This window comes from Symsagittifera roscoffensis, chromosome 9 (assembly GCF_963678635.1).
Source record: "Symsagittifera roscoffensis chromosome 9, txSymRosc1.1, whole genome shotgun sequence".
Lineage (NCBI taxonomy): Eukaryota > Metazoa > Xenacoelomorpha > Acoela > Convolutidae > Symsagittifera > Symsagittifera roscoffensis.
This window is the reverse complement of record NC_087070.1, coordinates 50927756-50944099: the sequence shown is the minus strand read 5'-3', so window position 1 is coordinate 50944099 and position 16344 is coordinate 50927756. Positions and strand designations below refer to the sequence as shown.

At 41.0% G+C, this 16344-nt stretch overlaps 1 protein-coding gene across 2 annotated transcripts in view; it reads right to left on the bottom strand.

Moving 5' to 3' along the window:
* The window catches only part of LOC134854625 (acetyl-coenzyme A synthetase, cytoplasmic-like), a 30068-nt gene extending 13929 nt beyond the window's left edge, over positions 1–16139 (bottom strand). The window contains exon 1 of one of the 2 annotated variants that reach the window (XR_010164422.1): positions 15507–16139. The gene's annotated coding sequence lies outside the window, so the exon portion shown is untranslated. The remainder of the gene's footprint in view (positions 1–15506) is intronic. The other variant, XM_063870959.1, reaches the window with a different exon arrangement.
* Between the last annotated feature and the right edge of the window lie 205 nt (positions 16140–16344).

Sequence of the window (16344 nt, the reverse complement as noted above, 5' to 3'; positions counted from 1 at the left end):
TCTAGTCGAGTTGGCGTCAAGAGCCGATTGCGGAGACAGAGACGACGAGTGAGTGAGAGACATCTTTACGGCATATATGCAAAATGAAAAGATAGCCGAAGAATTACTCGCACAAACAAGAAGCCCACAAGACGCGTATGAATATGCGATACGCAGAGAAAAGGGAATAGCACAGTCGTACAAAGAAAACAAATCCGTTCGGAAACCAAGTATCCACACCAAACCAAGAACCGAAACACTACATCAACACACGGAGACGAAGTAACTTTGCAAACAATCATGCAATTAAAGAGGCCGTGGAAACTTTCGGGGAATCGGATATCCTCGAGGCCAACAAAATGCAAAAGGTCAATCTCAGCAACTAAGAAACCAATCTCCCAACGCTCAAAAGCAAATTAAAAAAGTGGTAACCAGTTCGGACAAAACCACTTACAATCGTGTCCCGCAAAAGATAAAATTAGTTCTAAATGCGCCAAACGGGGCCTTTTTGCCAAAGTGTGTCGCTCAGGAAACGTTATCTATCTAGGAGATTGCAACAACGAAGTTGAACAAGAAGAAAACGAATCAGAGAGCCAAGGAACACAACTCAATCCAGTCGCATTTGCTGAGCTTACGTCAAAAAATGGTTTGGAGGAATACAATGTAGACAAGTTTTCAGTGATGGCAATATCGGAAGCATTCGAAATAAAACACGCAACAAATTTGCCCGAAGACAATATAAACGGACATATCATTAAACTGAAGACAAAAACAGCAGATTTTTTTCAATCGCTGACTCCGGGAGTCCAATGTTGTTCCTTACTAAAAAAACCGCCCGGCGGTTATAAGTGATGGACAAAACCGCAATATTGAAACAAATTCCGCTGGAAGATACAGCTCGGAATCTAGCATATTACATTGGTGAAACAATCGTTCCAAAGAGACGACTGATTGCAACAGTTGAATCAGGAGGCTGGAAAATCAGTGTGGCCCATTCATCATTGTAGATAACCAGAAGGTAAACATCATAGGCAGGAACATCCTTCCACAAATTGGAGTAAAACTAATACAAGAAAAACCGAAACAAAGGGACGTGCTGAACATACTGGAACAAGTATATTCGAACCCGGAAATCAAACAATGGGTAAAAAATAACTATCCACTACTATGTACTCGAATTGGAAAACCAAGAGACCACGTAATGCGGACACAATTCAATCAAGATTTCATTCCGGTACAGCAGAAAACTACAACCCAGTTCAACTACAAGAACGAGTAGAAATAGAACTAAGCAAACTCATGGATCAAAAACATATAATAAAACTGGATAAATCTTCAGATTGACAATTCATTAGTCCAATCATGATTACGGTAAAAAAAGGACCAGTCGGTAAAAATGGCATTAGACTCGAAAAAGATAAGTAATTTTATTCCCAAGAATAATTATCAGATGCCTAACATCGAACTACTATTAGACAACAAAGCACAGGTGGTAAAATAAAACAACAATTAGCAAATATCATTCTCAACATTAAATTTGCGATGCGCGTATTCACAAATCCCACTGGATAAATCAATTCGGGAACAATGCAACTTCAGCTTAATTGGTAGCAATGCTAGAGGAACCTATAAGTTTCAAACTGGATTTTACGGCCTCACGGATCTGCCAGCTGAACTTCAAAAGGCCATTGAACTCACGCGTACAATTTACTCAAACCCATACGCATACTTAGACGACATACTAATTGTGACCAAGGGATCGATCGAGATACACAAACAAAAACTACAAACGATTCTGAAACGTGAAAACCTTGCCATATCATTAGACAAAAGTAAGTTTGCTTGTAAACAAGTTGAGTGGGTAGGATACACTATGAATAGCGAGAGCACTACACCATTGATAATAAAAACAGAAGCAATTAAAAAACTCTCTCCCCCAAAAACCTTTAAACAATTAAAAGGTTTCATGGCCTCTATACATCATCTCACCAGGTATATCCCAAACTTAGCACAAACAGCAGCAGCATTAAGGCCACTAATGAAAAACACACTGAAAAATAAACCAACTGAGTGAAAACCGGAACATCATACATCATTTGAAAACATTAAAAACTTGTCTCTGAAATAACACAAAACAAACAATTTAATCAAAATCTAGAGACACGTATAGTAAATGACTCTTCTACATCAAGGTTAGGGGCGTCGCTTGAACAATATTCATCAAAGGGTTGGGTGGCAATAGCCTATGCATCAAGATTTTTAAATTCCCGCGAGGAAAAGTATTCAGTCATCGAGCTCGAATTACTCGGTGTAGTGTGGGCAACTGACCACTACAAATACTATCTGTACGGGAAACATTTCACCGTCATCACAGACCAGCAAGCTTTAATCAGCGCCTTAAACGCAAGCAAAAGATCAAAAACCAGTCAGTGAATATTAACCAGATGGATTGATCGACTAATCCCATTTCACTTCGATATCAAACATTTGGCGGGGAATAAAATGGTTCTATAGACTATATGTCACAATATCCAGATGGATTGGCAATACCCCAAGCGAGTATGATGAGGAGGAAATTGTTGTTGCATCGATTAGTACATTCATAAATAACTTGGAAACGATTGACAACGTCATTCTTAATGAGTTAGCCAATCAGAATCTGGCACCGTGTCAGCTGATCAAAAAGCGCGCGAAAAGAATGGACAACAATTATCACATCAAAACCTGACTTAAATGAGCATTCTTTCAAAATTTGAGCGGTCAATTGCAAACACAAACCCCAAATCAGTTCTGCTCAAATCACTCCGAAAATCAGTCAGCGCTGACTAAAAACAGTTCTTTCGACAATTCAACTAACTTCGTAAAATTCATTCACACACAACAAAATATGAACCGAAAACAGGATATTACAAATTACAAAGGCGGATTTATCAATGACGAAGTAAAACCACTAAACCCACCTGGCCGAAAGGCGGAAAAACTACTCGACTGGCAAGGAACGTCGGACAGGGAGGAAAGCCTCTCAGATCCTCGGTGGCACAAACGACCACCAACAAAGAAAAAAGCAATAGCCCCCACATCAGAAACAACACAAACAGAAGTCAAGGACGCCAGAGAATTACTTTCCTCAAGGCCACCAGAAAAAAACTTCCCAACAAAAGTCTTTACCAAAGAGAGAAAACAACCAAACAAACAACACATCCCCAAAACGAAGACATCACAAGCGATACAAACAGACAACTGTAAAGTGTTGGTGGGAACGCAAACAGAAGTTAGTGAGGAACGGCCGGAGATGCAAGACCACATCGCAAGCCAGGAGGAACGCGCTCCGAATGAATAACAGCCAACCATGACAAGAACACAACCCGAGGCCACACAACTGTAAGCTAGCCACCATGAAATTACAGAAGGAAAAGTAGCAACCGTAAACCAGACAACAATGACAGAAACAGAATAAGATACATCACTGTTACAGACCTTTAGGGCCAGAAAATTCCAACTAGGGGTTATGAGAACAGATCCAACAAATAACCACAAAAATTATTTTCGGACGTGGCCGAGATAATAAAAGCATTGCGCATAACACCACATGGCGTAACAAAAATCTCACCTTTTGAAGCACACTTGGGCAGAAAACCAAATACTCCCCTATCAAACCTGGCAACTACTAGTTCACCTAACAATCTTATCCGGGAAAATGCAAAACACGCAAGTTTAGATCGGAAAAACATCACGAAGCCACCTCTGCCAGATGAAACCATGTACGGCTTACAACAGTGGTCGGAGGATGAAGTTTCGATTAAAAAACGACAACAACTACAACCACAACCAATGGAAGCTGACAAGACATCTAAACAAACACCAGGTACGAAACGTTAAAACTCAGAGCTAAAACAAACAATAGGTACACAGGAATACAAACATCCACCGACAAAAACATTAGCAAATGAATAGAACAAGTAGCAAGAAAAACAATCCGAGTGGCAACTAAAGTAAAAAAGCCCAAAACGATTCAACAAAAACACAAAACAATTGACGGGAAAATCTTAACTTACACACCATATACAGCATGGGTGCAGACATTCGGAATACAACCTAGACTCTTAAGGAATAGTGGGGTTACTTTTGTACCTAATCCTTTAATCTAGTGACCGTGCCGACCATCACGGTTAAGCGACTACGGAGCATACAAATCCGCAAGCAGATGTGGAACTTGTCTTCAGTTTTTAGACATCGAAGACCCGACGGCGCCTCAACATAGTATGTTCCGAGAGGATGAACAAACAGGGCTGACAAAAAAAAATTGCCAAGAAAGGAACAAACAGCGATACAGGAGCAGAGCAACAAACAATCCAGCCCAACCAAAAGGCCGGGCAAACCATTGGGGAAGAGAACAGGTGGACGTCCGTGTGACAAACCGCGATGAATGAGTCTATCCTCATTGGAGAGGAGCACGAAAACTGAGACCCCAACCAAGAAAACTATCAGCCATAGTGACACGGAGAGCAGCAGGTATTCAAATTCAGAAGCGGCCGAACCATCGCCAAAAAGAATCAACCATAAGGAAACACCGCCAGCAACAACTTCAACTTCAGCAGACAAGGCATCATCAGGACGCTCCACTCGCCAACGTCACTCAGCCTTGGCAAAATTTTTTGGGGACCCCATCCCAATAAATTCTATCGAAGAACCAAACACACACAAAAAGCCGCTGAAATTCAACCTTGATTCCTCACCAGATGAGATCAACTCGGAAACGAAGCCAAGCCTCAAATCGCTCATTCAGGTAATGGGCTTCAGGGACAAATCACCCGAATATCAGGCGTGTATGAATTTTCTGGAGGCAAGCAGTCCAAAAAACAAGGGGAAGCAAACGGACGAGGTTGTCGACCTCATCTCATCAGATGAAAGCCCGAACAAAACGGTTATCTTATATATCGAAAATAAGATTAGCAACAATGAAGTGGACAACAACACAAACAATAATGCAATGCAAGAGGAAAACGAGAAGGCAGAAGATAATAAAAACAACCAAGAATAGGAGGAAACAAAGAAATAGCGAACAATAGAAAAGAGGGAGAAAATGCACAAACAGTCCTCAAGGGACTAGAAAACTCAAAACTTGAAACTCTAAAATATCCCGATAAACTACAACATCGCAAGCCAGGAGGAATGTGCTCCGAATGAATAACAGCCAATCATGACAAAAACACAACCCGAGGCCACACAACTGGAAGCTAGCCACCACGAAATTACAGAAGGAAAAGTAGCAACCGTAAACAACGTTGACAGAAACAGAAGAAGATACATCACTGTTCCAGAAGAGACTACAGAAGGTCCTGGGAGTAAAATTTATCGCCGCAGCTACGAAAAAGGACAGGAACCTCAGACCGCTTAGCACCTTTGTGAAAAAGCGAGATTGGGACGCGATAAAATCCGACTACGGACAATACTGGTTTAATGTTTGCATTAGACTGCACGTGCGGGGCGAATGTCTGCTGATTGACGAATGCATCATTATCCCAACACACTACATCAAACGATATTAGACAGTCTGCACCTGACACATCCATTGTCGGCCGCCATGGTAGGCTTATGCCACAACGTGTGGTTTCCACAAATACACCGATCAATTGTCCAGATGGCGAAAAGTTGCAAACACTCTACCGAGCAAGGTAAAACCCTCAAACCAATTATAGGGAAAATCACTCATTCCAAATGGATTCGGTTGTAGAATCAAATGCGGAGGTACAGTTAGATTTTGCAGGGCCCCTCCCCGATGAAATAAATTAGGACGCCTACTCATTAGTTGCTATAAACAAATGGTCGAAATTTCCAACAGCAAAAGTTGTTTCAAATACTACGGCGGATGTCACCATAAAATTTATGCAACGATATGTTTAAAACAACGGAGTACCCCGTCGGTTAATATAAGACCAACACAGAAATTTAGGGCCAAAAAATTCCAACTTTTTTGTAACACAAATCATATTAAGTTACTTTTCGCACCAATAGAGGATCATAGAGCCATAGTGGTGGTAGAAAGAATGATCCAAACATTAAAACGTCGACTAGGGGTTATGAGAACAGATCCAACAAATAACCACACAAATTATTTTCGGACATGGCCGTGATAATGAAAACATTGCGCATAACACCACATGGCGTAACAAAAATCTCACCTTTTTAAGCACACTTGGGCAGAAAACCAAATACTCCCCTATCAAACCTGGCAACTACTAGTTCACCTAATAATCTTATCCGGGAAAATGCAAAACACGCATGTTTAGATCGGAAAAACATCACGAAGCCACCTCTGCCAGATGAAACCATGCACGGCTTACAACAGTGGTCGGAGGATGAAGTTTCGATTAAAAAACGACAACAACTACAACAACAACCAATGGGAGCTGACAAGACATCTAAACAAACACCAGGTTCGAAACGTTAAAAAACATAGATAAAACAAACAATAGGTATAAAGGAATACAAACATCCATCGACAAAAACATTAGCAAATGAATAGAACAAGAAGCAAGAAAAACAATCCGAGTGGCAACTTAAGTAAAAGAGCCCAAAACATTTCAACAAAAATACAAAACAATCGACGGTAAAATCTTAACTTACACACCACATACAGCATGGGTACAGACATTCGGAAAACAACCTAGACTCTTAAGAAAAAGTGGGGTTGCTTTTTTACCTAATCCTTTAATTTACTGACCGTGCAGACCATCACGGTTAAGCGACTACGGAGCATACAAATACGCAAGTAGATGTGGACCTTATCTTCGTTTTTTCGACATTGAAGACCCGACGGCGCCTCAACATATTATGTTCCGAGAGGATGAACAAACAGGGCTGATCAAAAAAATTGTCAAGAAAGAAACAAACAGCGATACAGGAGCAGAGCAACAAACAATCCAGCCCAACCAAAAGGCCGGGCAAACCAATGGGGAAGAGAACAGGTGGATATCCGTGTGACAAACCGCGACGAATGAGTCTAGCCTCATTGGAGAGGAGCACGAAAACTGAGACCCCAATTAAGAAAACTATCAGCCACAGTGACACGGAGAGCAACAGGTCGTCAAATTCAGAAGCGGCCGATCCATCGCCAAAAAGAAACAACCAAAAGAAAACACCGCCAGCAACAACTTCAACTTCAGCAGACAAGGCATCATCAGGACGCTCCACTCGCCAACGTCACTCAACCTTTGGCCAAATTTTTTGGGGACCCCATCCCAATAAACTCTATCGAAGAACCAAACACACAAAAAGCCGCTGAAATTCAACCTTGATTCGCCACCAGATGAGATGAACTCGCCGACGAAGCCAAGCCTCAAATCGGTCATTCAGGAAATGGGCTTCACGGACAAATCACCCGAGTATCAGGCGTGTATGAATTTTCTGGAGGCAAGCAGTCCAAAAAACAAGGGGAAACAAACGGACGAGGTTGTCGACCTCATCTCATCAGATGAAAGCCCGAACAAAACGGTTATCTTATATATCGAAAATAAGATTAGCAACAATGAAGAGGACAACAACACAAACAATAATGCAATGCAAGAGGAAAACGAGAAGGCAGAAGGTGATAAAAACAACCAAGAAGTGGAGAAATAGCGTACAATAGAAAAGAGGGAGAAAATGCACAAACAGTCCTCAAGGGACTAGAAAACTCAAAACTTGAAACTCTAAAATATCCCGATAAACTACAACATCGCAAGCCAGGAGGAATATGCTCCGAATGAATAACAGCCAATCATGACACGAACACAACCCAAGGCCACACAACTGGAAGCTAGCCACCACGAAATTACAGAAGGAAAAGTAGCAACCGTAAACAATGATGACAGAAACAGAAGAAGATACATCACTGTTCCGGAAGAGACTACAGAAGGTCCTGGGAGTAAAATTTATCGCCGCAGCTACGAAAAAAAACAGGAACCTCAGACCGCTTAGCACCTTTGTGAAAAAGCGAGATTGGGACGCGATAAAATCCGACTACGGACAATACTGGTTTAATGTTCGCAACAGACTGCACGTGCGGGACGAATGTCTGCTGATTGACGAATGCATCATTATCCCAACACACTACGTCAAACGATATTAGACAGTCTGCACCTGACACATCCAGTGTCGGCCGCCATGCTAGGTTTATGCCAGAACGTGTGATTTCCACAAATACACCGATCAATTTTCCAGATGGCGAAAAGTTGCAAACACTCTACCGAGCAAGGTAAAACCCTCAAACCAATTATAGGGAAAATCACTCATTCCAAATGGATTCGGTTGTAGAATCAAATGCGGAGGTACAGTTAGATTTTGCAGGGCCCCTCCCCGATGAAATAAATTAGGACGCCTACTCATTAGTTGCTGTAAACAAATGGTCGACATTTCCAACAGCAAAAGTTGTTTCAAATACTACGGCGGATGTCACCATAAAATTTATGCAACGATATGTTTAAAACAACGGAGTACCCCGTCGGTTAATATAAGACCAACACAGAAATTTAGGGCCAAAAAATTCCAACTTTTTTGTAACACAAATCATATTAAGTTACTTTTCGCACCAATAGAGGATCATAGAGCCATAGTGGTGGTAGAAAGAATGATCCAAACATTAAAACGTCGACTAGGGGTTATGAGAACAGATCCAACAAATAACCACACAAATTATTTTCGGACATGGCCGTGATAATGAAAACATTGCGCATAACACCACATGGCGTAACAAAAATCTCACCTTTTTAAGCACACTTGGGCAGAAAACCAAATACTCCCCTATCAAACCTGGCAACTACTAGTTCACCTAATAATCTTATCCGGGAAAATGCAAAACACGCATGTTTAGATCGGAAAAACATCACGAAGCCACCTCTGCCAGATGAAACCATGCACGGCTTACAACAGTGGTCGGAGGATGAAGTTTCGATTAAAAAACGACAACAACTACAACAACAACCAATGGGAGCTGACAAGACATCTAAACAAACACCAGGTTCGAAACGTTAAAAAACATAGATAAAACAAACAATAGGTATAAAGGAATACAAACATCCATCGACAAAAACATTAGCAAATGAATAGAACAAGAAGCAAGAAAAACAATCCGAGTGGCAACTTAAGTAAAAGAGCCCAAAACATTTCAACAAAAATACAAAACAATCGACGGTAAAATCTTAACTTACACACCACATACAGCATGGGTACAGACATTCGGAAAACAACCTAGACTCTTAAGAAAAAGTGGGGGTGCTTTTCTACCTAATCCTTTAATTTACTGACCGTGCAGACCATCACGGTTAAGCGACTACGGAGCATACAAATACGCAAGCAGATGTGGACCTTGTCTTCGTTTTTTCGACATTGAAGACCCGACGGCGCCTCAACATAGTATGTTCCGAGAGGATGAACAAACAGGGCTGATCAAAAAAAATTGTCAAGAAAGAAACAAACAGCGATACAGGAGCAGAGCAACAAACAATCCAGCCCAACCAAAAGGCCGGGCAAACCAATGGGGAAGAGAACAGGTGGATATCCGTGTGACAAACCGCAACGAATGAGTCTAGCCTCATTGGAGAGGAGCACGAAAACTGAGACCCCAATTAAGAAAACTATCAGCCACAGTGACACGGAGAGCAACAGGTCGTCAAATTCAGAAGCGGCCGATCCATCGCCAAAAAGAAACAACCAAAAGAAAACACCGCCAGCAACAACTTCAACTTCAGCAGACAAGGCATCATCAGGACGCTCCACTCGCCAACGTCACTCAACCTTTGGCCAAATTTTTTGGGGACCCCATCCCAATAAACTCTATCGAAGAACCAAACACACAAAAAGCCGCTGAAATTCAACCTTGATTCGCCACCAGATGAGATGAACTCGCCGACGAAGCCAAGCCTCAAATCGGTCATTCAGGAAATGGGCTTCACGGACAAATCACCCGAGTATCAGGCGTGTATGAATTTTCTGGAGGCAAGCAGTCCAAAAAACAAGGGGAAATAAACGGACGAGGTTGTCGACCTCATCTCATCAGATGAAAGCCCGAACAAAACGGTTATCTTATATATCGAAAATAAGATTAGCAACAATGAAGTGGACAACAACACAAACAATAATGCAATGCAAGAGTAAAACGAGAAGGCAGAAGGTGATAAAAACAACCAAGAAGTGGAGAAATAGCGAACAATAGAAAAGAGGGAGAAAATGCACAAACAGTCCTCAAGGGACTAGAAAACTCAAAACTTGAAACTCTAAAATATCCCGATAAACTACAACATCGCAAGCCAGGAGGAATATGCTCCGAATGAATAACAGCCAATCATGACACGAACACAACCCAAGGCCACACAACTGGAAGCTAGCCACCACGAAATTACAGAAGGAAAAGTAGCAACCGTAAACAATGATGACAGAAACAGAAGAAGATACATCACTGTTCCGGAAGAGACTACAGAAGGTCCTGGGAGTAAAATTTATCGCCGCAGCTACGAAAAAAACAGGAACCTCAGACCGCTTAGCACCTTTGTGAAAAAGCGAGATTGGGACGCGATAAAATCCGACTACGGACAATACTGGTTTAATGTTCGCAACAGACTGCACGTGCGGGAAGAATGTCTGCTGATTGACGAATGCATCATTATCCCAACACACTACGTCAAACGATATTAGACAGTCTGCACCTGACACATCCAGTGTCGGCCGCCATGTTAGGTTTATGCCAGAACGTGTTATTTCCACAAATACACCGATCAATTGTCCAGATAGCGAAAAATTGCAAACACTCTACCGAGCAAGGTAAAACCCTCAAACCAATAAAAGGGAAAAATCACTCATACCAAATTGATTCGGTTGTAGAATCAAATGCGGAGGTACAGTTAGATTTTGCCGGGCCCCTCCCCGATGAATTAAATTAGGACGCCTACTCATTAGTTGCTATAAACAAATGGTCGAAATTTCCAACAGCAAAAGTTGTTTTAAATACTACGGCGGATGTCACCGTAAAATTTATGCAACGATCTGTTTAAAACAACGGAGTACCCCGTCGGTTAAGATAAGACCAAGCACAGATATTTAGGGCCAAAAAATTCCAAATTTTGTACCACAAATCATTTTAAGTTACTTTTCGCACCGGTAGAGGATCATAGAGCCATAGTGGTGGTAGAAAGAATGATCCAAACATTAAAATCCGACCATCACGGTTAAGCGACTAAGGAGCATACAAATCCGCAAGCAGATGTGGACCTTGTCTTAGTTTTTTAGACATCAAAGACCCGACGGCGCCTCAACATATTATGTTCCGAGAGGATGAACAAACAGGGCTGACCAAAAAAATTGTCAAGAAAGGAACAAAAAGCGATACAGGAGCAGAGCAACAAAAAATCCAGCCCAACCAAAAGGTCGGGCAAACCAATGGCGAAGAGAACAGGTGGACGTCCGTGTGACAAACCGCGATGAATGAGTCTATCCTCATTGGAGAGGAGCACGAAAACTGAGACCCCAACCAAGAAAACTATCAGCCATAGTGACACGGAGAGCAACAGGTCGTCAAATTCAGAAGCGGCCGAACCATCGCCAAAAAGAATCAACCAAAAGTAAACACCGCCAGCAACAACTTCAACTTCAGCAGACAAGGCATCATCAGGACGCTCCACTCCCCGACGTCACTCAACCTTTGGCCAAATTTTTTGGGGACCCCATCCCAATAAACTCTATCGAAGAACCAAACACACAAAAAGCCGCTGAAATTCAACCTTGATTCGCCACCAGATGAGATGAACTCGCCGACGAAGCCAAGCCTCAAATCGGTCATTCAGGAAATGGGCTTCACGGACAAATCACCCGAGTATCAGGCGTGTATGAATTTTCTGGAGGCAAGCAGTCCAAAAAACAAGGGGAAACAAACGGACGAGGTTGTCGACCTCATCTCATCAGATGAAAGCCCGAACAAAACGGTTATCTTATATATCGAAAATAAGATTAGCAACAATGAAGTGGACAACAACACAAACAATAATGCAATGCAAGAGGAAAACGAGAAGGCAGAAGATGATAAAAACAACCAAGAATAGGAGGAAACAAAGAAATAGCGAACAATAGAAAAGAGGGAGAAAATGCACAAACAGTCCTCAAGGGACTAGAAAACTCAAAACTTGAAACTCTAAAATATCCCGATAAACTACAACATCGCAAGCCAGGAGGAATATGCTCCGAATGAATAACAGCCAATCATGACAAGAACACAACCCAAGGCCACACAACTGGAAGCTAGCCACCACGAAATTACAGAAGGAAAAGTAGCAACCGTAAACAATGATGACAGAAACAGAAGAAGATACATCACTGTTCCGGAAGAGACTACAGAAGGTCCTGGGAGTAAAATTTATCGCCGCAGCTACGAAAAAAAACAGGAACCTCAGACCGCTTAGCACCTTTGTGAAAAAGCGAGATTGGGACGCGATAAAATCCGACTACGGACAATACTGGTTTAATGTTCGCAACAGACTGCACGTGCGGGAAGAATGTCTGCTGATTGACGAATGCATCATTATCCCAACACACTACGTCAAACGATATTAGACAGTCTGCACCTGACACATCCATTGTCGGCCGCCATGGTAGGCTTATGCCACAACGTGTGGTTTCCACAAATACACCGATCAATTGTCCAGATGGCGAAAAGTTGCAAACACTCTACCGAGCAAGGTAAAACCCTCAAACCAATTATAGGGAAAATCACTCATTCCAAATGGATTCGGTTGTAGAATCAAATGCGGAGGTACAGTTAGATTTTGCAGGGCCCCTCCCCGATGAAATAAATTAGGACGCCTACTCATTAGTTGCTATAAACAAATGGTCGAAATTTCCAACAGCAAAAGTTGTTTGAAATACTACGGCGGATGTCACCGTAAAATTTATGCAACGATCTGTTTAAAACAACGGAGTACCCCGTCGGTTAAGATAAGACCAAGCACAGATATTTAGGGCCAAAAAATTCCAAATTTTGTACCACAAATCATTTTAAGTTACTTGTCGCACCGGTAGAGGATCATAGAGCCATAGTGGTGGTAGAAAGAATGATCCAAACATTAAAATCCGACCATCACGGTTAAGCGACTAAGGAGCATACAAATCCGCAAGCAGATGTGGACCTTGTCTTAGTTTTTTAGACATCAAAGACCCGACGGCGCCTCAACATATTATGTTCCGAGAGGATGAACAAACAGGGCTGACCAAAAAAATTGTCAAGAAAGGAACAAAAAGCGATACAGGAGCAGAGCAACAAAAAATCCAGCCCAACCAAAAGGTCGGGCAAACCAATGGCGAAGAGAACAGGTGGACGTCCGTGTGACAAACCGCGATGAATGAGTCTATCCTCATTGGAGAGGAGCACGAAAACTGAGACCCCAACCAAGAAAACTATCAGCCATAGTGACACGGAGAGCAACAGGTCGTCAAATTCAGAAGCGGCCGAACCATCGCCAAAAAGAATCAACCAAAAGTAAACACCGCCAGCAACAACTTCAACTTCAGCAGACAAGGCATCATCAGGACGCTCCACTCCCCGACGTCACTCAACCTTGGCAAAATTTTTTGGGGACTCCATCCCAATAAATTCTATCGAAGAACCAAACACTCACAAAAAGCCGCTGAAATTCAACCTTGATTCGCCACCAGATGTGATCAACTCGGAAACGAAGCCAAGCCTCAAATCGCTCATTCAGGAAATGGGATTCACGGACAAATCACCCGAGTATCAGGCGTGTATAAATTTTCTGGAGGCAATCAGTCCGAAAAACAAGGGAATACAAACGGACGAGGTTGTCGACCTCATCTCATCAGATGAAAGCCCGAACAAAACGGTTATCTTATATATCGAAAATAAGATTAGCAGCAATGAAGCGGACAACAACACAAACAATAATGCAATGCAAGAGGAAAACGAGAAGGCAGAAGATGATAAAAACAACCAAGAAGTAGAGGAAACAAAGAAATAGCGTACAATAGAAAAGAGGGAGAAAATGCACAAACAGTCCTCAAGGGACTATAAAACTCAAAATTTGAAACTCTTAAATATCCCGAGAAGGGGGAGTGTCATCCGGTACGGATCAATAAACTCATCATTGTTATTATTTATTAATTTGATTAAACATATTTATATAAATTGGTTGGTCAGTTGACCTTGATACGGCGGCATGTCGATTTAAGTCCATGAGCAAGACTCAGACGCTAATTTATGTTTCTGAAAAACAGTTGTTTTTATCAAACTCACATAAAGACTACGTTTAACGATCCGTTCGGATTCAGTATAGTCACGCTCATACAAGGAGGTATGACAAAACCATTGGAGCAGAATCTTACAGCCGCAGAAGTTTTACATCATGTTTTCTAAAATCTAAATTAAAAAAGATATTTTTTGCCGTCGATTACGTTACTTACCAATTGTGTCTCTTACTGTCGGTTTACCGATATCTGCTGCTTTTCAAACATAGGGTTCCTAGAGTCGTGCATAATAATATCGCAAATTCGTTTGATGCTACTCTAGAAAGAAAATAACAATTTTACAACAAAAAAACACCAACTCTAGTTTAAAGTTTATTTTTAAACGTTGTGTGCAATTTTTTTGAAGTTAAATTTTTCCTAAAGATTGTTGGAATGCGTAAGAAGCTCAGGTTGATATAATTTTTTCGGTCATGACTCGGTGGTTTTGGCGTTATTTTTTACTTAAAGATCTAAAAATGACCCGTTTTTTGGGGTAAAATTTTGAGCTCAGTCTTTGCAAAAACAAATAGCATCAAAACAATTTCCAAAAATTAGGAAAGATTTGTCTCATCATTTTTTGTCTTAAGTCAACCCAATTTGTAAAATGCGCCTTTCAAACTTCGAGCTTTGTGCGTATCGTTTGGAAAGTCAGCACTCTATATTGAAAAGTGTCAACCTTTTTTTGTTAATACTAACTGGTACGTTAGTATCTTCATTATATGTTTATACCCTTAACATGTCTCGATTGACAAATTGTTCGAAATTCCAAATTATCCAATGAATATACTATAATTCAGCAATAGAAAATTTTTTGTTTTTCATGAGCTAGTGATAAAAAGCAAAAAAGTTCATAAAGGATGAGAACTTAAACCTGTGCATTCTGCCAAAGAAAAGGGCGAAAGGTCTTTTTGGTTACACCCCTTGGTGAGAAATGGAAGTTATTAAAATGAACTGGTAAAGATGAAGCACTTTTATTATCACTTTTATTGCGCCTTAAACTGGCTCTTTACTCTATTTTTGCCCTTTTCTGCGCAAAAATTTCATACCAGATGCAGTTTTGATTGCCCTTGAACTCTTGCACTTTCTAGCTTCATTTAATGCTCGGGATATCAGCGCTGCATTTCAAAGTAAACTCAGTCCAATTTTGAAATAAGAATTTCTATTTCAATTTTTCATCATTTAGGGGGGTGGTGGCGGGGGGGGGGGGGCTTTTGTTTTTTTTTTTCGATTTAAGTCTAATTTTTAAACTACGAAATGAAACTTACTGTAGTCTGTGTGTGACTGAGAAGTGTAGAAGTAATTTTTTGGAAATTGCTATAAATAAAATCTAAAATTCGTTCCGATCGATTGGTTTTAAAACCACTCAAAGTGATTGAGTAAATTTGCCGGGCAATCTAACTTGATTGCTTTTTATTGTTTTGTGACGTCCTATCCCCGATAGGCCTGTCTAATTTATTTCTTTCTTAAGCCCTAAATTTTTCTAAAAATAGGTGTGCTGAACGAAAGAAGAAAGGTTAAAGCTTCTGAGAGGGGCTTAATTGAATCAAAAGAGCTTGAAGAAGAAAACTTATCAAAGAATTACTATTTTGTCAGAGCATGACATTATGATAAGCGGGATAATCTTTTAAATTGATCTGATATCTGAACGATGGAAGAACTCAGGCATTGGAGATAAACACTGATGTAGCTTCATTTAAAGCAGTAGTTTCACTGAATATAATGAATGTTTATGAACTGTTTGTCATAAAATTTAGGATTCACTGTCAACTATTCAATGCTAGGTCTAATAAACTTCGACTTGTAGAATTTTGTGATTGCAGGGTGGTGCATTTATAACTGGCGGTTCCGTCTTTTTTTTAAATAATTCAAGTGCAATTGGATGAAAAACGGTTCTTGATTCTTACCACTGACGTAATTCATGAGTTCAGAAAGACCGTGGGCGGTTCTTGATTGAATGGAGAGAGTCCCTTGTAAAAAAACCTTTGTTCGCAATAATTGAAGCTTTTGTGAATTTCAATGAAGCTCTTACTATGAGACTCTGGGCTCCTTATAATCACGACTTCAAAGTCAATAGTGAAAAACGGATTCAATGACGGATTCAGA